The 27,747-nt window shown below is 38.0% G+C and overlaps 1 pseudogene; it reads right to left on the bottom strand.

Annotated features, from left to right (window-relative positions):
- Positions 1-3,908: 3,908 nt before the first annotated feature.
- On the bottom strand, positions 3,909-10,947 carry LOC144255929 (vimentin-like; annotated as a pseudogene).
- Positions 10,948-27,747: the final 16,800 nt, after the last annotated feature.

The following is a 27,747-nucleotide window of genomic DNA, read 5'->3' as shown; positions in this document are numbered from 1 at the left end:
AGGTTGGAGAGACAGCATTCTCTTGGACATACTGTTTGCTTTTCTTGCTTCCTTTAAGAAGCCCATGAGGGCTTAGTTTGTTTGAGCTGCTGTAACAAAATGCCTATATTTGGTGTATTAGGAATAACAAAAACCTAAATTCTTATGATTCAGGAGGCTGCGAAGTCTATGACCATGGCACCAACAAATTCCACCTCTAGTGAGGGCCTGAGTCCTAGTCTATACATGGTGCTTTCATGCCGTGTCTTGCTAGTGGAAGGACCAGATAAGCTTTGCCAGGCCTCTTTGATAAGGCACTGATTTCACTGATGAGAGCTCTGCCCTCTTGACCTCGTACCTCAAAGGCCCCACCTCTGAATACCATCCATTGGGACTTTGGTTCCACCATATGCATTTTGGGAGAATACAAGCATTCCGACCATAGCTGTAATAGAAGCTGGTGTCCCTCCCCTTCTTCCTCTCCTCTTTACTCCCTTAATCTCATAGTCTTAGAAAAGAAATTTTGTTTTCTGAGTGGCTTTGTTAAAAGTCTGGTTGTGGAAAGGTAGATTACTATTTAAAATAAGACATTTGTTTCATACACCAGCAGTCTCTTCCATTTGTCATGGTTGTGAGAAAACTGAGTTGGATTTAACAGTCCCCTGGGTAACTTTCTACAGAAGTATCCTTTATGTCTTAATTTCCTTCTCTCCACCCTCTACATTTTTCTGTTATCTCGTTTAATCTTGGAATAATGTTATATATAAAAGAACCCAGCACTAATCTCTGCTTCACCCTAGGTGGTGAGAACATGGTTTCTTTTATGAGTTTTTCAAAGTGGAAGATAAGGAAAATGCTAACAGCATAATTAAAGACAAAAATAAAAGAAGACTTAATGAGATTTTAATTCCTATGACATGGGCTCCTGTGAGGCTTTTCATTAAGGTCTAATTTCTGACAGTCACAGATAAGAGAGGCCAGCTCATGTTTTCCATTTCTGGGATGTGATTTTTGAAAGAGCTATAAGGGATTTTGAAGGATGGAGACCCCAGTAGTCTTGAAGGGCCAAACTCCTTGTCATGAATTCTCTCTTCCCTTAAAACAAAACAAAACAAATTGTGACTGACTTCTTAATTCCTTTTAAATACTAAAGGGTCATTTGTGTGAAGAAAACCAACATGAATCTGAGGCTTCCTGGGATGACATTCATATAAACCGAACAAAGTGAGAAAGGAAATAGGGTCAGGATGCTGAGGGGGGAACATGGTGAGCATGGCTAAAAGACTGAGAACAAAACTAAAAATCAAATAGAAAAGGTTTCTTGATCCATTTTGTCCCATTATCTTAGATGTAGAACACTTATAAAAATTCACATATAGTATCTGATATATAATTATATAATATAAAATGAGAATTTAATTATTAAATATGATATTAATATAATAATTATATTAATTATATAATTAATCATATATATAGGCTCTTGGTTATGACTTCCAACTTATTTTAATGCACCTGTGTCAACTGCATTAAAATATTTGCAGAATTGAGAACTTGGGACTTAATGGGTTAAGGGCCTAAATATCTGCTAGTTTACACCGGTGAAGCAGATCATACCATGGCAGTTGTTGGAATAGGGGTCAAGCACACTCAAGAAATCCCAATATGAACAGAATAGCCTTCTTACTAGATTATTCTAAGGATAGGATGACAGGGGTAACCTATTTTCTGAACTGGTACATTTGTGAGTCTGAAAGGGGCAGTTCTAATAATTGTGCTGACACACAGGTGTGAACTATGACTACTCCAGGCAAGTCAGGGTTCAAAGTCACCCTAGCTAGGAGTCACTTCAGTGGCCAATCATTTCTTTACTTCTGCTGTGCCTGTTGTCACAAAATGATAAAAATCACAGCTAACATAGCTGCCTATAAGCAAGACTTCCCGTGAACTATTACTATTCCCCTCAGCAACTTCAGAGAGGGATACAGCAAGCACAGAAAAAAATTACAACATATGTCTACTGTATTATTTCTGGAGGAGAGGGGATAATAATAATAAAGATACAGGAAATGGTGGTTTAGAGCAGTCCAGGAATGTACCCAAAGGAGTTTCACTCCAAAATACACACTGTCAACCATTATAACAACTCTCTTGCCTCTGAGCAATACCTTCCTTCTTCTATTTATCTTAATTCTATGAACTTTCCTAAGGTCTGCCCCATGGCAGTTCTATAGGAAGCTTTTTATGACTATACTACTCATTCTTACTGCTCCAGGTTTTAAAACCTCATTATACTTACAGTTAGCACTGTCTGGCCATGTGATGTACATGTAATAATCTCATCTCCCCAGTTGAAAAGGCAGGGATTTTCATTTTGTGTCTGATACCATTTTCCAAACACAAAGGTCATTAAAAATATCTATTCTATTAACTCTGCAGGTGCCAACTTTAATGACAGATCAGCTGGTTGAAAGGGCAGGCCTGAGGGAAGAATTCTATTTTAAAAGTTTAAATCTATAGATGTAAATACAAGTTTACATGTTATTTATGCTCATACAACCGCATACACCAAAGACACCACTTTTCATAACTTGAAACTTGGTGAACTTGCCCCATTTCTCTACATCCTGCAAGTGGAAGTTGCATTTCCTGCAACTTTGGTCATTGCTTACTGATTCAAATCCCATAGTGGAATTTGTACTAATCTTGTGCTGCACATACAGAAAAAGAAGTTTGCATTTTTTAACTTTATGAAGTCTCTGGACTTGAAATTACACATGAACATGGATCCAGCTGAACTCATGTTATAAAGAGGTCTATCATTTTTGCACACGTCATTTGCTTACACAGGTTCCCAACTACTTACACCTGGGTATTATTCTAATAATCTCATCAGAAATTGAAAACATTGTAAGTTGAAAATGCATTTAATAAACTTAACCTACAAACAAGCTCAGCAACACAGTATAGTGCAGTGTCTCTTGTTTTGTGTGGTAGACTGGGAGCTGTGGCTCACTGCATATAAGAGTACTATACCATATATCACTAGCCTAGAAAAAGACCAGAAGTACAATTTCTCCTGAATGCACAGGGATTTTTGTTCATTAGGAAGTAAAAAAATTCTTCATTGAACCATCCTGAGTGGCGGGCCATCTATATTGTATCTAATTGTAAATTTTTTCTTTGGTGTACAGGATTGAGCCTGTATCTTACCACTGAACACTGCCAGCCTAAATTTAAAAGATAATAGTAACAACTGAAAAGAAGTGAGCATAAAGAAATAGAATTTACTAACTTAATACCTAAATATTATTTTAGTGGCAAATTAACAAATAGGATCAAAGAGAGAACTGTTCTAATGTTATACAGTAAAAACACAGTAGAAAAGTTTTTCTAAAGATTTATTGAAGCAGAAACAAGTTGCTCAGATACTTGCTGGAAAAAAGCATTTTTAATGGTATTCAAAAATACTTTTAAAAAAGTATTCTAGCACAAGACTTCTTTGTAAACTAGATTATGTTGTAAACTTTTTTTCTTTTTTTTTTTAAAGAGTGAGAGAGGAGAGAGAGAGAGAGAGAGAGAGAGAGAGAGAGAGAGAGAGAGAGAGAGAGAATTTTTAATATTTATTTTATTTTTTTAGTTCTCGGCGGACACAACATCTTTGTTGGTATGTGGTGCTGAGGATCGAACCCGGGCCGCACGCATGCCAGGCGAGCGCGCTACCGCTGAGCCACATCTCCAGCCCTGTAAACTTTTTTTCTAAATCTTTTAGGAGTGTCGGTTGTTAAGATCTAGAGCTCGTTCCTATTCCAAATCTATCTTGCGCTCCTGAAAAACTGCAGAAAGGCACTTGAAAGCTATTTCTTTAAGATATGGATTTTTTTTTATTCTTGCTGGTAATATACTGCTGCACTGAGTATGTACAGCTTTTATTCAAGGTCATCATGATGCTGAGAAATTTCGTTGATAACCTGTTAAAAATAAATAAAACTCAAATCAAATATAATACTACATGCAAAAGTTTAAATTATCCCATAAATCACAGCAAAGAAAAATCTTATTAAACATATATAATTTATTGTGCCATTTGGAAGGTCGCACTGATTCTACATGGTAAGAATTGCAGCATAGAGGAACTGAATGTACAAAATGCCTGTCATCTATAGGCAAAGTAACTATCCATGGAATTTATGACATACAAAAAGAAAACTTTTCAAAAACCTGTGTTTTTGAAGGATGCCATAAAAACTCTATGTAGCAAAGCTTAAAAGCAATAAAGGCATATTAAAATGAATGGCAAGTACATTTTAAATTTGTGTATAAGGGAAGATTTCATGATTACACTAAAGTGCAACCATGTATTTCCTAGTACAGAGCGGTAACAAGAAACCAATTGATCTGTAGGCACATTCTTATAATAAATGAAGAGGTTTAGAAGTATTTAGGCAACAGCCATTAAGACAGGGCCATATGTCCAAGATAAAAACAATCCTGATATTGAGGTAATCTGGTGAAGTAGTATAGGAAGAAACTTAAGGAAGTTTTACTTCCATTTCAAATTAAGTACCACAACAGTTTGCTAATTCTGGAATGAAGGAAGAGAATTACTATACAATCTCATCCTGGAGCCAAATAATTACTAGGCCATGTGTATTGCTGGAACAAGCAGTTTATTCTTGTAGCAGGCATGAAAGGAAGAAATGGCAACTTCTCAAATTAGCTAGCTATTTCTGATATATAGGTTTATTGACTTGAAAGGGGATTGATACCCTTCTGAAATTACTCCATTTTATTTATTTTCTTTTAATTTGTTTTTGTTTGTTTTAATTATTTTTCCATTTTTCAATTTTAAAGATACCAACCTGTCCATCTCTAGTTTCAACCGTCTTAATCAGAAGTGTCCTTTTTGAGTGGCTGTCAACCAGAGGGAGTGAATCCAGATTAGTTTCTAAATAAATAATACAAAAAATAAAACTTTTTAAAAATGTAACCCATTTTACTCATAGAATTGATTATTTTGCAATTGTTTGAAAAAAAAGTGCTATTCCCAAATAATTCTACGATATATTATCTGTTTGAAAACCAAGTTATCTAATACCTCCTTGCCCTCATGAATGAAACGTTACAGTGTACTCCATTAGGAAGGAGCAAAATTAAGTTTACATTTAACTTGAAGTGTAACATTCAAGAGAGTACTTGGATTTGAAAATTATTCATGTTTTCTGACATTTTGGCATTTTTCAGGTATCAGAAAAAATGAGGGCTTTACCATAAACAGATAAGATATGGATTTCTTCTTTTATTCTTGCTGGGAATATACTGCTGCACTGAGTATGTACAGCTTTTATTCAAGGTCATAACCTGTTGAAAGTTTTCAAAAAAGGAAATAAAATGCTTACCCCTCAGGTTCAGGGAGGAAAAGTTGGGAAGAGGCAGAGAAATCCTATAAAAAAGATAAAGGAAAAACAGTAAAATTGTTATCCTCTAATAGCAAGGAATAAATTTATATACTCCTCATTTTCATCCAATAAAAATTACTCTTGCAATTCACATTAGAGATGTGTCTCATAACTATTTAACTGTGGTTGGTCTCATTAGTACATTTAAATTTTTATTTCAAGCATTTTCTCACAGAGACATAAGCTAGAGACATTGCAGAGGGGAAATGGTGTGGATTTTGACAAACTATGGGTTCTAATTCCAGTTCTGCTATTATTAGCTCTGTCTGAACCTGAAGTTCCTCATCTATAAGGAGTGGAAAGGAGTTACCTTGAATAAATGTTCAAAAGATAAAAAGAGGGGCAGAGTGCCTTGGAACTCCAGCTACTAATTCACACATAAGAGTCTGTGTTCTCTACCTGCTCTCCTCGCCTTCCAGCAGCTTCCTGTAATTGGCAATCTCAATGTCAAGAGCCATCTTAACATTGAGCAGGTCTTGGTATTCACGAAGGTGAGGAGCCATTTCTTCCTTCATGTTCTGAATCTCATCCTGCAGACGGCCAATAGTGTCTTGGTAGTTAGCAGCTTCCACAGCGAAGTTCTCTTCCATTTCACGCATCTGGCGTTCCAGGGACTCATTCTGCAGGAGGTGAGAAGGGCTTCCGATGTTACTTCCTGGAAACACCTAGCTATTCCCAGAACCAATTATAGATGGTATACAATGGTCCATTAGTGGAAAAGGGTGCCCACTCTAATTTTGGATGGAGAATGTGAGCAGCAAGTTCCTCTTATTGCAAGCAACCACAGATTAAGCTAATACCTCCAAGAATTCCATCTAGTGCTTTGTGCGTCTATCTGGAGAACTCATTTTCTTTGGACAAATATATAAATTTTCTTCACTTGAAATTTTGTTCAGGTGTCACTATTAGCTTGGTCAACAAAATGTATCCAAGCTCATAATTTCCTCCTTTTACTATGGGGTGATACTCACAGTTCCTTTAAGGGCATCCACTTCGCAGGTGAGAGACTACACCTGTCTCCGGTACTCATTTGACTCCTGCTTTGCCTGGCACAGAGCATCATTGTTTGGGTTAGCAGCCTCAGAGAGGTCAGCAAACTGTTGGGAAGAAATCAGAAATTGATATTGTCCACATTCGAGTCTTTTCACTCTTAGGGAAAGAAATCATAATTCTGACCCAGTGTTTTCTGAACTATGTCTAGTTTATGTTTTGAAGTTACAGAAAGAGCATTAGAATGCTGACTTTAGTTTTCAAACAGTATTCATTCTATTGAACTCATTTAAATATAGTGGTGTTGGGGATTTCTCTGAAGTACTGTAAAAGATTAGTGAAAACAGGGTCTACTATTCTAAAAGAGGCACAGTGCATGTTGGGGAGGCTGTAGCAAAAGATTTAAGTTAAAGCCAGCTTTTGAGCCAAGCTAAAAAATAGTTAGAAATCACAGACATGTGTAGTGTTTTCAGAATTGCTTTTCTTTTGTTCTACCACACGGACTCACTGCATACCTTGGACTTGTACCATCCTTCTGCCTGCTGAAGGTTCTTGGCCGCCACACTCTCATACTGCTGACGTACATCACGCAGGGCAGCCGTGAGGTCGGGCTTGGAGACATCCACATCAATCTGGACATGCTGTTCCTGAATCTGAGCCTGCAGCTCCTGGGTTTCCTGAGGGAAAGGACAGACAGAAGGTCAGTCAGGTTGACAGGGAGCAGCTTTCCCCTCATTCATGCCACTGACCTCATCATGTAGTTTCTTCAAAAACTCGATCTCTTCTTGCAAGGAGTCCACTTTACATTCAAGGTCAAGACGTGCCAGAGATGCATTGTCCACATCCTATTTTGAAGAGAGAAAAGACAAGATATAGAGGGTGCAAACCTCTACGGTTTATCTCATTTATTCATTTTTAAGTTAATCACATGAACCTAGTCTCTTTACTATAGAAAAGACATTGACAAATTTTATGACCCTTGAATAAGTTTATAAATCACTTTGTGCTATACTATGCTATGTTCTCTTTTCCTATTTATAAATTTGAACTGGGACTCAATTGTTTGTACTCAAAGGAACTAACAGACAGCCTAAAAATAAATAAATGTATACTAACATGGTAATGAGTGCTCAATTATTCTTGAATCTACATTTTTATCAGTAGTGTTTTATTATTTTTTAAATCTAGAAAATCAATGCTGCAGAGTTTTTACGATTTAATTCCATGGAATAACATGATGATCGGGGTGAGCAAATTTCATTTCACAATTTCATGTAACATGAGTACATGTAAAACAGAAATTTGTGCTTCAAAAGTTTAAGTATATATCTAAGTTCATTTTCTCTCTCTCTCCCTTTCTCTCTGTGAAAATGTTCTGATATTTATCCTTGGGATCCAGAGCAACTATTTCATTTTCTGGCATCCAGGTTACAAGACTAGATTTATATCAAGTAGCAATTCAATCCTCCAATTCAGGATATGCACAGGCAAAGATGCAGCCAGGCAAATAAGAAAAAGAACTATATTTGTTTTGTCTTTTCTAGTGAATTCTTCTCCTGAAACTTCCCTGACTCATCCTATATGGGTGTGTCTATCTTCTTCACTTGTTACTGTGTCAATTCAGTTACTTAGCCAGTTTCACAATGACTGGCCAAAATGTTTGCACAGAACAAAACTACAGAGAGACTTCTTGCTGATCTTGTTCTTCTTTGTTTTCACTATTTATGAAGTCTACATTCCAAACCAGAATGTGTGATCTTGCAAATAAGATTTTATTTCCCCTCCAGAGAATGTTTAATATCCCTTATCTTGTAATAACTTTGATTACAGTTTATTTAATAATTTGGATTATAGGTTATAGCCTTATAGTATTAAAATGTTGAGACACTTATCATCTTCATGGAAAAATGTTTAAAAATGGAATAGAAAAAATTCATTTGGGCTTCCTGTTAAGCCCTAAAAGAGACATAAAAGATACTTTATTAACCTCTTTTTAGACCTTCAAAGTGACATTCTATTTCATGGAAGAGAATGAAGCATTTATTAAATCCCAAAACAGGGAATCTTTCATATTGTATTGTTTTATATTAACTCATAACTCTGCAGAAAATATTATAGGAACAATGGTCATAAATATTCAAGGACTAAAATAAGCCACATATAGCTGTGTTTCAATTGGTTTGGCAAATGTGTTTCAGATTAAAAATATTATCCTAGACTATTTATCTGAAAGAGTTTTGCAGCAAATCCCATTAAGTGTTCCCAAGAGCAAAACTATGCTGGGAATCTCCCTGGTTTGGGATACCAATTTTAACTCCATCTAATTTTGGAGCAAAAATAAAAAGCTTTTCATATAATTCCATTATTCATCCTTGGGTTTATTTTTGTTAATGGAGAGAATAAAAAGAATATAAGGACGCAATAAAGAAAGGCTTCTCAAAATGTGAGAAGTGACTGTAGCTTTAAGAACTTTACACATCACATAATTTACCAGTCTGGGGCAGATATTAGATAACGGATGTTAGCAAATACTTGTGTCCAATTAAAACTATGCTTGCATCATTACATATTCAATAAGAATGTAGCCTGTTGCATAGCTGCTCTGGGAACACAAAGACTCCTATTATTTCTGTCCAGAGCCATCACATTTGCTAAAATGTGTGTATCTACATTCCATAGTGAAGCCCATAGAAACCATTAATACCCTTCAGCCACAGGGACAGATGGCTTCTTTTCACCCTTATTATATCACAAAATAGTTGTGCATAGTGATACCTCCATCTAACTTTAATGCCACAATAGGACTTGGAAAGAAGAAAAGAAACTTATTGGCTTAATTCCAGTTAAACTAAGTTTCTTATCCTCCAATACTTTTTACATTTTAAACTATAGGGCTTTAAACTATGTGTGTGTGTCATGATCTTGTAAAAGTGAGCCAACTTAGCTTAAGTAAACCACAAACTAAATCAAACTGTATGTGTTTGGAACCAGAATGCAAATGTGTTACAAAAATGAAAGGGGAAAAATATTTCTTTGCCAATAAAAATCTTGAAACAAAGCAAAAAGATAAAATCTTTTCTTTATGTCCTAAGGAACGGTTTCTGTTCACAAAAGTTGCCATCTTTGGTCTTTCCACCACTAGGAGACTTTACATAAAGAAGTGAAGTTTTGCACTTTTTAGATTTTAGTGAAGTAACTTAGAATTGCCTGTGGTTTTGTTGGGTGGGGCCCGGTGGCTGCAAGTGGGAGGAGAGTCTACAAACCTGTCTGAAAGATTGCAGTGTGCTCTCCGCTTCCTCTCTCTGAAGCATCTCCTCCTGCAATCTAAAACAGTTGCACATTAACCAAAGGGGAACTGGGAAACCGCCAGGGGCAGGGCGGCCACACCCAAACACCACGTCGCAGTGCCTTGAGACAAGAGCTGCTGCGCCATCTCCACCCTCACCAGAGACTAAAGCTTTTAGAAGTCCCGCCTTCTACAGTTTTAGCCGAACCTGGGGGTACCGCGCTGAGACAAAATGCTCGCTGCAACAACTTCCAAGACAAACCCCTCTCCCACTACCCCTGAAAAGCCTCTTCAATCCCTTTGTCTTGCTTCCTTCAGAACTATCCTCTCCCCTCTCCTTCCTTCTGGCAACTGGCAACCCGCCAGGAGAACCAGGAAACTTTCTGAAAGTTTGGGAAAATCTCTCTCATCTGTCAGATGGCCTTCAACAACAGATAATGTGGTAGTTTGAAGAAATCTGTAACAAGAACCAGAGCGTTCTTGGGCTATGAGTAGGGGGAGAAGGGAAATGCTAACTGCGAGGTCTAGGTTCAGGGCGGAGCTGCGCCACTGCAACCACAGCCTCACTCCCCCACGTGCGCCCGAGAGCTGCAGCCCCGGCCTCTTCCCCAAGGGCGTGGCAGCCACTCGCCGGGGTCCTGTTCCCCTCTCCCTCCATTCCCGTGCCCCCAGTGGGGTGCCATGAGCGCAGTCTTACTTCTCTCAGAGGCATGTGATGTACTCAGCCAGATTGTCGCGCTCCACTTCGAAGCAGGCTTTGTCATTGATGAGTTGGTCCTCCTCATAGAGGTCCCTGAGACGCGACTTGCCCTGGCCCTTGAGCTGTTCGAGCTCGGCCAGCTGGATCTTGTTCTGCTGCTCCAGGAAACGCACCTTGTCTATATAGTTGGCGAAGCGGTCTTTTAGCTCCTGAAGCTCTACTTTCTCGTTTGTGCGGGTATTCTTGAACTCGGTGTTGATGGCATTGGCCGGTGAGAAGTCCACCGAGACCTGTGGCAGCCGCACCCCGGGCACGCTGCTCTGAAGGCGCACAGCCGAGGAGCGCGAGACATAGGCACCGCCTGGGTAAGAGGCATAGAGACTTCAGCTGGTGCTGGGGCCCAGCACGCTACCCAGGCTATAGGTGTGGGTGGACGTGATCACGTAGCTCCGACTGGAGCTCGGCTGGCTCGCTGTGCCTGGGCCACAGAACATCCTGCGGTAGGAGGACGAGGACACAGACCTGGAGGACATGGTCAAGGAGGGAAGCGGTGATCTGGGAGGCTGCGGAGGTGCGGACTGTCTCCGGGAGGAGAGGTTAGCGAGAGCGCGGTGGGTGTGGGCGGTGGGAACGCTGCTGCGTCTCTAGCACGGGGACCTGGAGCAAGAGTGGCAGAGGACCGGACCGCCAAGGGCGCTGTTTTTATAACCCTGATAGGAAAGAGTGTCCCCTCCCACTGCCATCCTAGCCGCGGAGCGCTCCAGCCAATGGGGACCCGGGGAGAAACCGGGAGGGTGGGCGGAAGGTTGGGGCGGGGGCTCCCTGGAGCTTTCTTCCTTGGCCGGCCGCCCTTTTCTGGGCACAGTCCCGTTACTTCTTGGGCTAGCCTGGGACTCTCAGGGGCTTTCCGGATGGTGTCCGGGACTCTGCTCTCCCACTGGGTGCTGAAAAGCGCGGGGTGGCGTGGCGGGTGTGCGGAGCACAGGAAAATGGACCCAAGGAGTCCCAGGTTTCCAGCCAAGGGGGCGTGGGAGGAGACGAGTTGGTAGGAGGGGCGCGGCCGCTGGGCTGCGGTCTGATGGGAGTGGGTGGGTGTGGAGACCCGCGGGCAAAGGAGCAGGAAGAGGGGGAGGAAAGGATCAGACCGATCGGAAGGCCTGGAGAAAGAAACAAAGAGAACCGGAGATTGGAGTGCGGGGTGGAGACGCACGCAGCCCAGGACGCGGAGCTCAAGTCCCTCGCAGCTTCTCGCTCCACCCGCTTCGAAAGGGGACTACTCCACCCGTGCTTCTTTTCATTGTCTAGTCTTGGGGAATCCTGGGAATCCTGTTCAGGGACCTGAAAGGCCAGCTCAAGAAGGCCAGAGCTTCGAGGCTACTGCCGAGGAAAGCCCAGGGGAGGGGGTGACGTCGCTGAGTCACCGGCCGTGACTCACGGCTCCCTGCTGCACCACGGAGATTGAAGGCTCCTAGCGGTTCAGAGTAAACCGTTAGACGAGATTGACTCAAGTCTCTCCTGAGCCCGCGCGATGTTTGTTCTAAGTTTCACCAACTTAGATCTGGGCCGCCGCTTTGATGTGTGTGGTCCAGCTGTAGGGAGACTAGAGCGCCCCTAAGTTCTTAAGAACACGCCAAACCTGACTTTGTTCCAGTGCGCGGAATTCTCGTTAGTAAGAAACTTTTGCAGAACCTGGAGAGCGACCAAACGCGAGTCTCTTGAGATCACAAATGCACTCCGGGAGTCTTTTCATGCAAAATTCCCTCCCCTGTCCCTCTGATCTCCTCTGTCTCTCTGTCTCTATCTCTCAGTGTCTCTCACAGTGTCTGTCTCCCGCCTTTCCCCCCTCCCTCTTCCTCCTCCCCGCCATGAAACCACACCCGACTTTGAGCAGGGTCTGCAAGTTCTGGGCGAAAGAGGAAACGGCATCCGTAGTTTCAAAATCAAATTCAAAGATCACTGGTTTTCTGCTAGTGGAAATCATTAAAGGTGTAATCTGAACAATTGCACAATTACTTAGGTATTGTTTAAGAACTCCCAATTTGATGAGTTCGAATGAAAATCAGTTGTATAACTCAAAGGATGGAATGTTTGGAGGAAATAAATTTGTGTTAAGTTTCAGGACAGCGATGTACAGTGTAGGATTCTGGTGCAATGTCGCAGTCCTGTCTTCCACAGGAATCCATGCAATTGGTCTTGGAGTGATAGAGTTAAAAGTGTCCACGGAGCAAAAAGTTTGGGGTCCAGGACATTGGAGTGTCCGGATTTGGCCTTCACCTTTCTAGGGATGTCATTCAACTTAAAGGTTATTGTTTCAACATTAGTAACAAGCCAGACTAAGTGGTTAGCAGCTCTGGCCCCAGGGGATCTGAACCGAGGACTGGGGTAATGACTTGCTTGTGATTAAGCAGTAGTTGAAAAATGACAGTTTTTTTTAAGCGTTTAGATTTATGGGCTACTGTAAAACCATTGTAAAAATAATTCTGTGATAAATAAAGAAGTCTTTCCCTATGCTTATGGGAGGGGGGCAGGGAGACACAAAATATTGGAGATTACCTGACATTAAAAAAAATAGTTTAGAGCCAAAGGAAGGATTTATTCTTGTTTCCTTTGTACAGACCTCTTTTAGGCAATATTTTGTTTACCTCGTTTCAGTTAGTCTTGATAAATAGTGCTGCCAGGGTTGAGCTGCAGGACCCTTTGGGGCCCAGCTCTCCTGCTGTGGCTTTCTTTATTCTCTCATTCACTGGGGAGGCTTCAGGTCCTTCCCAAAGAGCATTCCTGGGGCTAGCCTCTGCTTCACATTACCATCTTGCTTACTGAGAGCCTTTTATTCAAGCCACTACTCAGCAAATGTCACCATTGTGAGTTTGCCTGGAGCCCTTAGGTTGAGAAAAGCGATTTCCTCATGGAGGAAAGGGAGGGTGGACCTTCCTCCTGCATGAAATGTTGATCCCAGGGCAATACAGTGGCACTGTCAAGGGACACTTGTTGACTGACTCACTATGGAAAATGAGGGCAAGGGCAAAGGTTCTGGTGTGGCATGGCAGTGTGCCCTGTCAGCACCCTCACAAAATTCCTCAGGAAATTACTTCTCCCAGGATGAGTTCCGGCCCTTCTCATCATCTGAGGGGCATCTCTTCTTTCTAGCTTGTTGCCATACTGTAATCTTAGGGGTGTGGGATCTGCTTGATGCCTATAAAACATACAAAAGTCTCTGTGTGTGTGTGTGTGTGTGTGTGTGTGTGTGTACATTTGTACATGTGTAGTATCCATTGTGTGTTTCCTGTTGGAAATTGCTGGAGTTTGGGGAAGACCGTAGATTATAGGTAAGTGAATGCTACAAAAGCACTTCGCCATGCATGAAAAATACATAAGACTTTGATAATAATTTAGCTCATTCTGAGAAATAACATATAGTCCCAGCTCAGTGCTTCACCCAATGGATAATAGTGATGGGAGTGGGGGAAAATCATTTGTCTAAATGAACACTGTCAAATGTGAAAACACATCTTGCTGGCTATGCTACCTATGTGCTTAGTTTCCTTTTGGAAGTAAACAGTACACAAACAGAGATATCTCGGCTTTCATATTTATTTTCTGATTGCTGTGAAACCTATCTCAGATTCGGCATGATGCAAGTTGTATATAAATAAGGACATGGTCGTATGATCTGTAGGCCAGTATAAACACTACCATGTCTAAAGTACTAACAGTGATTTTGGAATTTGCAAGCTGTAGTGATGTCAGTTGAATTGGGTGACTTGAACTGACAAACCAGCCAACCATGTGGACAGGAGCTTAGTGGCCTCTGGAGGCTTTGGAAACTGGCTAGCAGGAGGCCACATGAAGAGGACAATCACTAGTAGGTCTTTCTGAATGGAATGTTTAGAAATGAGAAGGTGGACTGAATGAGAGTGTGGAAATATCATATAATACTCTGTAAATATACATGTATAATTTTATGTATTAGAAATCATATTGAAAAATGAGAGGTTGAAAACTGGCAAATATAAGAGTAATGGCAATAAAGGTAATAAATAATATGAATGCTTTAATTTTGTGCCTACTGGATGATGGGCATTGTGCATACATTTAACTTAATGCACTCACAGTATATCCTTCAAGATAGACTTGATTTTCCTGTGGTTGTGTAGTTAATAGCACAGGTAAGCAGTGAATTTGAACTGAAGTCTTTCTGGCTCCAATTGTACTTGTTATTTCTCTTTGCCTTGATGATGAAACTTTGCTTACTATCAACCAATTCAATTCATAAATAGCATTTAGGTACCTACTGTGTTCCAGCAACTAAGAAAAAAAGATAGGATAATTAACATCTTGCTGTGAAGGAATAGATTCCTAGAGGAAATTGGCAAATATACAGAATATCATGTTTTATGTTATTGAAATGATGTAAAAGTGATAATAGATAAGAGTGAAGCATCATTTTTACCTGCACTCTAAACCCATACTTTTCATTTAAAAGCTTGACATTTTCATCCAGATTCTGTTCCGCCTCTTCCCAACCAAAACTGAATTTGGCTCATTTCACACACTAAAACCTCCCAACCTTGCAGCTTCTTCTTCCAGCTTCTCTATTGGGGCCACAGAGCGAAGTAACAAGATTGGAAACTTTGATTATTGTCACTTCCTTATCCTTGGATCACTTAGACCCAGCACTACCTGTTACTCACATCCAACTTATTTCATACCTCATTCTGGAATTGCTGCAATTGGCTTCCTCTTCTTCCAGCTTTTCCCTTCTTCTACAATTCATCTGTCTTCAAGCTATAACCTCTTTTTCTTAAAGACTTCATTCTTAAGATTCCCTGATGATCCAAAGAGAGTTGTTCATCCTTTCACTAGGATGTAAGCTCCGTGAGACAGGGATTTCTCTCTATTATTCACCGTTCTATTTTCAGTGGCTAGAGAAGAGTTGGACACACATGTCAAACATATGAATTAATTCATGAGTAGTTCATAAAATGGAAAGGGGCTAATATTTACTGGTGCTTATGTTTAAGCAGTGTGTTAGTCATTTTAGATATGATTGCATTTAATCTTTTATGAAGTATTATGATCCATAACTTTTATTAATTTATTCAGAATGGATTATTGATTACCTATCCAGTGTCAGGCATTCATTCAGATACTTGGGAAGATAAACAAGACAGGCATGGTTCAGGCCCTCTTGAACATAAAATTGAGTCTGCATGAGTGTGTACACAGTACAGGGAGACAGTATTCAAGTAAAGGTACAAACTTAAAAATGCAAGTTGTAATAAAGACCATGAAAGAAACATAAATTTCCATGTGAAGAGGTTGAAGTTCTTAACAAACATGTAGCCTTTGAAAAACCATGCCAAGTGTGCCCATGCATCCTCATTCTCCAACCTTCCCCAGGAGGCAAAAACTTCAATGAAGACTTGAGCTCTGTTCCATGAATATGACACATTCACCCTACCTTCGTATCTTTCCTCATATTTCATTCAGCAGATAGGACCTGCTTGTTTGAAGTTTTGTTTCTGCAATTTCAGTTACCCAGGGCCAACAGTGGTCCAAAAATATAACACAGTAGAATAAGATTTTGAGATGGAAGAGTCCATATTCATGTAACTTTTGCTACAGTGCATTGTTATGATTACTCCATTTTATTATAGTCATTTTTGTTAATGTCTTACTGGGCCTAACTTGTACATTAAACTTTATTATATGCATGTATAGGCACCTGAAATCCAGTGTATACCTTTGGTGACTAATGGAACATATCCCCCACAGATCGAAGGAGACTACTGTATTTATTTTCTGTACTGTTTGCAGTGCTTCTTAGTATATTCAAGTAAATCAGACACTTTTCATGACTCTAGGAAAGGATTAAGAATCACATAAAGAGCTAGAGAACTAAAGTGGAGATACAAATGAAGTGCTCAGGGGTTTAAAAGAAGAAACTATTATATCCATTTGAGGGCGATCAGATATGTACTGAGAAAAGATGATGGATGGGTATGATTTTTATAGGTTATCATGGTCCTGAGAAGGTGTCCTAAACTGCTCAAACAAATCAGCAAAAATTGCATAAAAGGAGAGTGCTGGGAACATTTAGCGAACAGGAAGAATCCTAAGGTTGCTGGATTCTGGAGCATTTTGTAGGAGAGAAAGGGAGCTGAGACAGAACATTGGACCATGCGTTGGAGGAGTAAATGCCAGGGAGAGGAATTGATAATTAATGTGGTGGGCAGTGGAAATTCAGTGCAATTTTTGACTAGGAGAAAGACACACTTGTAGCTGTATTTTAGGAGAGTTTCTGTGGCATATTGTGGAGGAAGAATTGGGGAAACCGATTCAGAGTTGTTCCTGGTAGATGAAGGGACTGGAAAAAGGCATCTGAAGTGGAGATGATTCTTAGAGACTGAAGTTAGGGAGAAGACAAGCAAAGTCAATTGGGCTCTGAGGTTTCTGGACTGAGTAACAAGAGGAATAACTACATTCTTGACAGAAATATTTAAGTGAAAAATTAATTTGAGGCGAAAGGTGATTAGATCCCCTGACCTGAAGGTGTCTTCCCTTCTCTCCTCTATATAAAATAAAACCTCATAAGCTGAGGTATAACTGGATCATGTGGTTTTACATTCTATAGCATTTCTAAGCTGTTCACTTAAAGAATAGTTAATGGTCTTTTATTGTTCTTTAGCTGCTTTGGGTGTATTGATTAGTTTTCCACAGCTAGAATAAAATAAGGTTTTTTTTTGTATTCTCTAAAACAGCTAATATTAGACATAGAAGTGAAGGTACATTTTCAGAATTGGTTCAGTTGATTAAAAACAGAAATAAAGAAAAAAGGTGAGGAGGAGGTAAACAATCTCCAGCCCAGTTATAAAAACAAGACATTATTTGAAAGAGCCCTAAAAAATATTGCCACAGTACAGTTATTGAGCGAGACAACTACAATAAAACTAGCAGGTGTTTACCCAGTGGATTTTAATGTTGCTTTCACCACTTTTATTTTATTTTTTTAGAATCAAGGGAAAGGTCATGTTACTGCCAAAATTTTGCCTAGTGCATTATTATCCTGGGAATTTACTCTGCCTATTATGAGGCTATCATGTAGTTCCTAAGTGGTGCACATTTTCTTCCTGAAATACTTATGTAAAGGACTGAATTATAATAAGAACTTTATTTAATAGCACAGTTTTCTTTTAAAGAACTGAAAAATTTTAAAATAATTTCTGATTTGTCTTTATGGTAACCTGTGGACTTGTAGAAAGAACATCAAGTAACTATGTAGGCATAAGTTGTTTTCTGTATTTGGGGGGGAAAAGAAAAGAACTGTATCCGCCTTATGTCAAAGCTGATTAATGAATTAACTAGTCTTTCAACAAATGGACAACTGGGAGATGCTTTAACTCTGCATATCTCGTTCATTAAGCCAATGAAGTGATTGTTTTCAGAATATTAAATATGACACTTACTTGTGAATATGTTTGATAAGCTTGATGTTTAAAATATACCCTACCAAGCTTTGGTTTCTGGGTATAGTGACAAAGATCATACTGATTTGTAGAGGTTAAAAATGCCAATCAAAAGACAAAGAATAGAAAAAAAAATAAACACATAAACCAAATATCCCTAAGTGAAATAATGTGGCAAATGTAAGAAATATAAAATGACATAATGCTAAAACTATGCAAGGCAAGAAAGTTTTTTTAAATTCATTAAATTACAGCAGGATATTAGTAAAGAAAGAACCATTCTGAGTTAACCCTAGCAGAATAAAGGGATCATCGGCCCTGTCCATAATTCTACTACAGTGGTTTCTAAAATACAGAGTAAAGTTTTGTATTTCTAATTAACTAAGTACTAATAAGGCTCTCTAATGTGACTCATGTGTATATGTAGAATAAGGACCAAAAAAAATTACAGAAATTTGAGCTTAATATAGATTAAGTACATGTTATTCATAAAAGAATTTACAATTTTTTTTCTGATACCATATTATTATTTACTCATGCATTCTTTCTGGAACTTTAGAAAGTTAGACACATGAGACAGTGCAGAGATGTTTGTATGTCTGGATCAACATTCTTCTTTTACTAACTTTGATCTGGCTTTCAAAACCTTTGATTAATGAACTCTAAGCAGTGATAACCAGGAGAGAACTCTAACAGTAATCATGATGATTGCTTTTGGAGATTACGGGCCTGCCATGTGACCAATACTTGGAACATGGTAACTTTTTAAATCCTTACGGCTGTCTATGAGATGTCTGAAGAAGCTTACTCAAGCTTACCAAGTCAGAATATGGCAGATCTGGGACTGAACCCAGGGCTTCTAACTCCAGGTTCCCACTCTAAATTTCACTGCACCTCACCTACCATGGTAAGTTTGCACTCTTGTTGATAATGCTCCAAGTCTCTTTCCCATTTATATCCTGGTGTCTGTCTCTGGATTTTTCTTTATTCCTGTTCTGATGCAGCAACAGGATTCATTTTGATTCAGAGAATATGGTGCCCGCGATGAATCATCATGAATTTTATGGACATTTTGGGGAGTTTTCTGTAGAGATCTCATTTTTAATTCTGACTCAACCTGCCAGAATGAATTAATAGTTATGGTATTCGACTCCCACATAGCTAAATGAATAAAATGCTTAGCCACATTTGCCAGTGGAAAAGAAAGAAACTGACTACCTTTTTGGAACACATTAATTTCATAAGTAGGAATGACTTCCCATACTCACTCATCATTAGTGTGAGTTTTAGGGAGATATGTTGATATTTAATTCCAGGATGCTAATACTGTACAATCTAAGAATAGTGAAGAGTTGCATGAAAAGATAGAGGGTTCCGGGAATTACAAGGGCAACCAAGATCTTTCAAGGCCACACCAAAGCAGCTGTACTGATAATACATATGAGCTTCCTACCCAGTTTTTTAAAATTTTTGTGCAATTCTGATCTTATTGCTTTTGCCTAATTTGGTTTTTCTAAGCAATACTTATCAACACCAGTTTCATTTTTAAATAGAGCATGTTAAAGTACTTTACACGTGAAAGCAACAGCAGCACATATCACAGTTACATCGTGGGTATAAGGGGAAAACACACATATAAATGTTAAAAAGCCTGGTTAAACGGTAACCGGTTACATCATTACCTTGAAGATGAGATGATTCTGAAAAGAATCAGCAACCCCACTCAGTTGATGTATTTTGAGTTAGTTAATTTTCCAGGCTCTCTGCTGGGTGCTAAGAACATAAAAATGAATAAAACCCCTTCCTTGCTTTTAGAGGGTGCCTCATCTACTTCTTTCTTCTCTGATAAATAATTTTGTCTCTACGTCTTGCATAACGGTGTGCTAACATTGAGATGTAGGTGAATAAGCTTTGTAATATCTCCCCAAAGTCAAAGGGTATGGGGGCAATAACACTTACTTTTCTCTGAAATCCACAGAAATAAAGTTTACTGTTTTGTTCCCCTTGATAAAATATAGCACAATACCTGGTTGCTGGGTTACTACATAAAACACAGGCCCCCAGACTGCAGCTGGGAAGAGCAGTTAGCAATTAAATAAGGAAATGACTAGTGGGTTTGAAACCCAACACACTGCCCATGTACTTCTTTGCATGGTAAGGCATCTATGTTACTTAGGCAACTCTTGTCACTAAAGAAGTAGTTTTGGTGACTCATTTTCATACAGAATGACTTATTTCAAAATCTGAGTGTTCAGTAACTTTACCATTATGTTCTGTTGTCTCTTCTTTCGACTAAGTTAGGAAACCTACATTTGGATGGAATAAGTTTACTACTTGAAAGCATATTATTTATTGACCAGCTCATAATTTGAAATGTACTGGACTCCTGGTGATCAGAGTTAAAGGTCAGTAGTTCCTGCAATATATTGATATATTAATGGTAGAACTAACAGTTACTTTTTTAGGCAGAAATGTTGTATCTCATAACAATGTTTCTTGTCAATTATTTTGTATTGAATGTAATAGTGCCATTTAAAATACTAGTTACACTTTTGGTAATTAAAGTGGAATACTGAAGTATTTTATACTATTACATAAAAAGCCTTATTCCCCCCCACACACCAAAGAAAGGAGCAATGGAATTAAAAATTTCCTCTGAGAGTTATCTAGTAATAATAGCTACAAAAAGGAAGAAACCCTAAGGAAATTCCTTTGTCCTCTTCTCCCTTCAGATTTTCAGTCTATCAACTCGTGGTTCCAATAGCATTTGCTGATTGACAGTTGATATTTTTTCTGTACTAACAAATAGTAGAAAAAGCATTCAAGAAGTCGTAGAAAAAGTCAGTCACATAAAAGAATTACAGGTAAATAATATATTTGGAGAATTGTATGGAAGAACTTACTATTGACAGATTAAGCAAACCAGAAACTGAGAGTATGAGTTGCATTTGGGGATTATTCTCAAAATTTCCTGGCTTGGGCTGCAGGTTTTGCTGGAATCTCAGTGGTGCCAGCTCTCAATGTGGTCAGGGGGACTCACCTGAATCACCATTAGATCTTTTGTCCTGATTCCAGAAATCATGCCACAAGTCTTGAAATTTAGACAGGGTTACGTCAGCTGTTTCCATTGTGTTTTCAATTTACTCCTTTTCTGTTTTTATTTTTTGTTGCTGGAAGAGCTTGAAGAAGTCAATGAGTCATGCTAAACCTGAAGCCAAGGCTCTGAGTACCATGTGTACAATGGATGCTTGGAACTTGGCATCCAAACCATTTCTTCAATTGTGGTACCCTGACCGGCATCATCTGGGAATTTGTTAGGAATTCCAATACTGGGTCCTCACCCAAAACCAACTGAATCAGAAACTCCAGGAGCAGGTGAGGTCTAGCCACCTGTGTTTTAACAAGAGGTGATTAAGAGACCTACTGTGCTAGGGGGAATCCTGAGTACATGTGGCCATGCAGAGTATGAATAATGCTGTGCTTGGAGAATGGGGGAAATTGATGAGATGATAAAAAAGAACACTTAGGCATTTTTTAATTCAAAAAAGAAAAAAAAAAGTCTTAAAGCCTGGAATTTAATTTACAGGACTAAATGCTTGGACTTGCACGAATCTTTGCTTTCTTAGAGAGGGGCAATCCAGATGACTAGGATATTATGAAATATATTGGCTTCATTCTGAAATTGTAGAAGAATCTCTTTAGTGAGTAAATGCAACTTTTCTTTATTAGGACATAAATTCAACTCGGGTTTATAAAATCCTATAGGATTCTTGTATTCTGTTGACTTGGCTGACTCATTTGTCTCTTGAGACCCATTTCAGACATCTGAAAACCATGTGTTGCCACTCTCCATGGATTATCTCATCTGTGTGAAGGAAGTAAGAGAATTTTGAAGCATTTTGATTACTAAGAAATGCAGAGCACAAGGATCAAAAGTGATTAACATAAACACTGATGATAAAGAAGTAGATTTGATACAAAAATTGTGTAGATTTGATTAAAAAATTAGTTGCTTATTTTAATTTCTCTTTGATAGATGTGCCTTTTGGTGCTGACTCAGTCATATATGAGCTGTTTGATTTTAGACAAATCACAATTTAAAAAAATGTTTTTTAGTTGTAGCAGTAACTTTGTTTTTTTTTTTTAATATGTGGTGCTGAGGATAGAACCCAGTGCCTCACACATGCAAGGCAAGCACTCTACCATTGAGCCACAACCCCAGCCCCAACAAATCACAATTTTTAAGAGCTTTTAACTTTACTTTCTTCATCTAAAGCATCATGTTGATAATGCCTACTTACAGGATTATTGTGAAAATAATGTTAGGCAAGTATGAAAATGCAGCTTTTAAAAATCGAACATACCATTTTTAAGTATTGTTGTTGTGATCGTTGTTATTTTGTGTCTGGGTTGGGTAAGTTTCATGATTGTTGACATGATGACATCACCTGGGAATGTAGAATAAGTATGCATATCAGCAGATTTTAAGGTTATAAAAATAGGTATGTTTATTTGTCTTCTAATGCTCCATTGAAGGAACGTTTCCATTTTCTCATGAAATGGTGGAAATAAATACACCTTTTTCATTACAGAAAGCAAGTCTGATATTTTGTATCCTTTGAATTGAAAGACTACATTTCATTTTTTTCAGGGAAAATGGGGGACTACTGGGTTAAATTTTCAGCAAAAATAGCAGACACATGACAGAAATACAGATCATACCAAATAAAATTATAACTTGTTTTTAAAAAGTATCACAAAACAATATGAAAGGAAAAACTGGATATTTGGAGAAAAGTTCAGTCTTAAAACCTCATTTCACATCCTACATGAAAATAAATTTTAAAAATAAGAACATGTAGGCAAATTTGGCTCATTTAAAAAATAAATGATAAAAATTAAATTATGATTATTCAGTAAGAAACGCAATATTTCTTCATCAGAAAAGAATGCATATCACCAGTAATTGACAAAATAAAAAAATACAGGTGACAATAATTAACCCTCAATACTAATCAGTAATGGTAAATAAAAATGATACACTGTTTTGGCTCACTGCTCATGACAGTGCAGAGGGTGAGCATTCTCTGGCACTGCTGATGGGATTTGGGGCTCTGGTATTTCTGGAAACCAGTTTCAAGAACTCAGGTTATAATTATAAGTCTTTACCCAGGAACCCCACTTGTAGACTCTATCTGAAGAATATATTAGGAGCTTTGAATGTTAAATTTGTGTCATTTGTTTTACCCCTCACCATCAGCACATATTCTTTCTAAAATTCAGAAAAAGTAAAAATAAATTTAAAAATCACAGGTCTCTTTGGTATGTCTAATGAAAAACAGAACTGATCATGTTAAAATACTAGATGAGAGGGCTCATATATGTAGGATGGATCTGCAATAATGTTCTGATTAAAAGATAATTAGTGCTAAATAGGTCTGGTAAAAGACAATTAGTGCAAATATTAAAGGGAAAAACATGAAAATTCAGCCATGGGTATCTAATGTAGTTCTGATTTTCTTTGTTTATGTATTTCTTCATTTTCTAGATTATGTGTTATTGGTCAACATTTTCTTATTAGCAAAATTGAGAAACAATGGTCAGAAGACTCTTACAATTGGATTGGGCTCCCAATATTCTGAGGTTTACTGATTATTATTACTTTACTGCTTATCAGGACCCTCTCACTTCTGGTAATATTTTAAAAATTGTTTTCCAAATAGTAATATCTTGCCCTAGAAGGAACAAGTGATACGATTCAACTGTGATGTTAAGTTTTGGATATTAAATCTATAAACTACAAGGATTTATACAAAATGGTCTTTGTTGCATTTTTCCACCCTACTTTAGAATGTAGTCCTAAAATGAAAGTAATAAGAGAGAATGTGATATGTGGATTCCTGACATTCTTTCCTAACAAGAATCATTTTTAAAACTCCTAATATGGAATTCTTCCTTAAAATATTTGCCAACTCTTTTTTTTATTTGATAACTTGTAGGGTTTTTTTTTTTTTAAAGATAAAGCTGGTGCTATCTTTTTATTTTCCTTTGTTTATATATGTGATTATGTGATTTGCAAATATATGTTAATTTATAAACATGAAGTTTTTCTTTTTTCTTCATAAAAAAATTGAATATCCAAAAATAAAAGCTGATAGGTCTAAAACTGATTAATAAACATTTTAATTATTTAAAATTCTTTGAAACTTAAAAGCCTAGATTGTCTTATTAGTTATACCACCCTGCTGGTAAAATGTACTTTTGCCATCAATTGAAATATAGCCTATTTTAGCCACTCAGTATTTTTTGAGAGAGTAAACATAGAACAAGTTCCTTTAGGGAATTTAGATATTTTAGCTTAGCAATAGTTACCCTACATGGAAATGAAACACTCATGGTCTGTCTGCAGGAAAAAGTTTAGCTCTGTAAAATAAGGATTGATAGATTCTGCATATGAAGTGAGAGTTTGGGGAATAGGTGTGCTTGTATTAGACTCTAAAACTGACTTTGTAAGCTGATAAGTTAACAATTTAGAATATAGGGTTTTTTCTTATGTAGACAGAATATATTGATTGTAGTTCCAGGGAACTATTATTACATTTTAGCTATTTTAATCATGATTGGATCATATGCAGATGATTCTAAGTGATACTTTCATGTAACAAATCTAGTCCTAAATAAACAGGGCTAGAAAAAATCTTGTAAGTATGTCCTTTATTTTTGTATTGTAGTTTATCATTCTAATGATATAGCAATGAAAAACAGAAACAGACTATGAAGAAGAATAAGGAGTTCATGGAGTTTGAATATTTATTTCCTTTTCTTAATATTGATAGTTCTGGATTGTATGTTTTGGTTCCCTCCAGCAGATCTAAGTGGGTGAATTGCTAGACAAAAGGAATAAAATAACAACAGCTCTCCTGTAGTCCCAGCATGGGCTATATTTGCGCACATGGAAGAATGAAAGCTGTGTTAGAAATAGATGAGGAAAGAAATCTTGTTGTGTAATATGCAAACTGATCTCATGTTAATATACTGCTTTTGAAAGCATACTAGAATTTCCTCTATTAGAAAAGAATGGGTTATATCTTATGTTTTGACAAAGTTGTTCAGAAAATTGGAAGAAAAAGTTATTTAATATTTTAGGCTTATTATTGATTATATGTATCTATCCATCTTCCACATCTATGAAGTACATATGTATAAAATTGAGTACAAATAGCTACCTTTTAGCAAATATTACCTATTTCGTAGGAGAACTGAGTATTTTAAGCAAGAAGCAAGATTCATATTAACCCATCTGATTCTAAGGGCCATGTTTCTCGCACTGTATTAGGCTGTCTTGCTAGAGTGATTGGCAGAAGAGCTATCACACATGCTGCTAATTAGTCTGTGGGATCGGTCCTCTTTTACTATGCAATGTTAACCTTTTTTGTCTGACCTCTATAACATGCATTGCTTTGTTGGCTTTGGTGTGCTTGATAGATCTCAAAAGTTGCCCTCAGTTCTCAGGTCAGCCTGTTCTCAGGAAGCAATGTGATCTTCACCCTAGAGCTACTTTAGATTCCTGGCTTTGCTTCTGTGTCAAGGGGCCCAGCAGGCCTGGGTCCACTGAGCCTACTCAGCATGTTTTGTATTATGTTATGGCAAAGCCAGCGATTGACAGAGAGAACTGAGAGGGAACTGAGCTGGGCTTCTTCCACCTAGCTGTGACACCAGACAAAATATTAAAACTTTCTGGATCTTCAGGTCTTCATCTTTAAAACAGATTACATGAAATCAGTGGTATATGATATAGGTCTTTTGGGGAGGAAGCCATAGGAATTGATGGGGAATAGGAGGTAATCTAGTATTATTCTGGGCCCACTACCATCCATGCTTCAACAACAGAGCAGTTAGGATTTGTGTGCATGGGACCTTGCACTTGTTCTATGTCTCTGTCTCTCTTGGCTCTGATTCTAAATGAGTTTGTGTTTGAACAAAAGTTTTGGGGTAAAAAGAATTTGGAAAACACTGGACCAAATAGTTCTTAAGGTTCCTTCCAGAGGAAGGAGCTGGTGAAAGCAGTTTTAAAGAAAGATTCCCACTATATATTTTAAAAATATTTTTTAGTTGGACACAATGCCTTTAATTAATTAATTAATTAATTTTTATGGGGTGCAGAGGATTGAACCCAGTGTCTCACATGGGATGGGCAGGTACTCTACCACTGAGCTACAACCCCCGCCCCCAAAGACCCCCACTATCTTTAATTTGACTAAAATATAATATTTAATATTGCTGCAAAACAGTTTTGAATGAGAAATTTCAAAAATAATCTCAAGTAGCAAAATTATGGCAAGATATCAGGCAGGCTGCATTGTATTTATGTGTTCCAGTAGAAATTAAAATAAAATTTCCTCTTGTTTCTTTTAAAAGTATTCTTTTTCTTCTGGGGTAAGTATAAGATAACATTATTCCCAGTTAGAGGTCACCAGAATATTCTTTTTCAATAGAAAAGTACTACTCCTTGAAGACACCAGAAAGTTTACTTTCCATCTGTTCTTTTTCTCTTGAAAATTTATCATGCTGCTGACAGAACACATCTGCTCTTTCCTGTTGTAACAGTCAATCGAAAAGGTAACTAGATGCTAGAGAAAGGGAAGGAGTTTTGATGCAAAACTTGCTTTATTTGAGTTCCTTCTAGTCCTATTTTGGGGGTCTTATTTTAAATCAGTGTTCAATATGAATTATTAAGCAGTTTGTAGACATTTTGGCACAGTTTCTTTATGGAAGTCCTAGACATAAAAGTGGTAACTTGGAGACCATCATTCTAGAGTGGTTTTACCCAGGAGAACATTCTGTGATATGAAAATACTCTCTGTGTTAAGCAATAGGGTAACCAGTAGCGACTTGTGACTGTTGAGCACTTGAATCTACCCACTGTGACTGCTGAACTAAATTTTTTGTGAATTAAATAAGTCATCAGATGTGGGTAGTGGCTCTTCTATTGTAAAGTTTAGCTCTAGAGGATCAATGAAAATTTTGATCAACTATCAGTGAAATTAGTAAAAAGTCCTATGCTTAGGAAATAGAAGACATTCCCCACTTTTAAAATACTATTGACAATTTATGGTTTGAGATAGATTTTTAAATTTTTTTTTTAATTTTTTGATTGAATATTTCTTCAGTGTTGGGAACATAAAACAGTTAACAAATTACTATGCTTTTAGTGGTACCCTCCACCTCCACACCAGGTCTGCTTAACCTCAATTAGGAGGTGTCTCTTACTACCTATGGAAAAGTCTGTCTTTGACTTCTTGTGTTTTCACACTCATCATCTTCTCAGCAAGTCTATGGATTCCAGTTTCCAGTTTTACTCACCCTGGCCCAAGCCCAGGCTACTCCTGAACACCTACAACAAGGCCCACCCTTTCCTAGATCCCTTAGAGTGTAGCTAACTGGACCATTCTATAGTCTGAATATTTGACCTTTTTCAGGGTCCAATGTTCAGTTTTAGCTCCTAAAATGAGCATCACCAAACTGGAGTATAACTGACATAAAAGATTGGATTCATGTCACATCAGAGTTGAAGGGACCATTACATTAGTCCTCTTTTATCCTTGGGAGATATGCTCCAAGACTCCCAGTGGATGCCTAAAATCATGGGTAGTACTGAACTCAAAATATAATGTGGAGGCTGGGGATGTGGCTCAAGCTGGAATGCACTCACCTGGCATGCGCGGGTTGCTGGGTTCAATCCTCAGCACCACATAAAAATAAAATAAAGATGTTGTGTCCATGGAAAACTAAAAAATAAATATTAAAAAATTCTCTCTCTCTCTCTCTCTCTCTCTCTATATATATATATATATATATATATATATA

Source organism: Urocitellus parryii, chromosome 7 (assembly GCF_045843805.1).
Source record: "Urocitellus parryii isolate mUroPar1 chromosome 7, mUroPar1.hap1, whole genome shotgun sequence".
Lineage (NCBI taxonomy): Eukaryota > Metazoa > Chordata > Mammalia > Rodentia > Sciuridae > Urocitellus > Urocitellus parryii.
The sequence above is the reverse complement of the archived record's forward strand: the minus strand, read 5'-3'. Positions and strand labels throughout refer to the sequence as shown.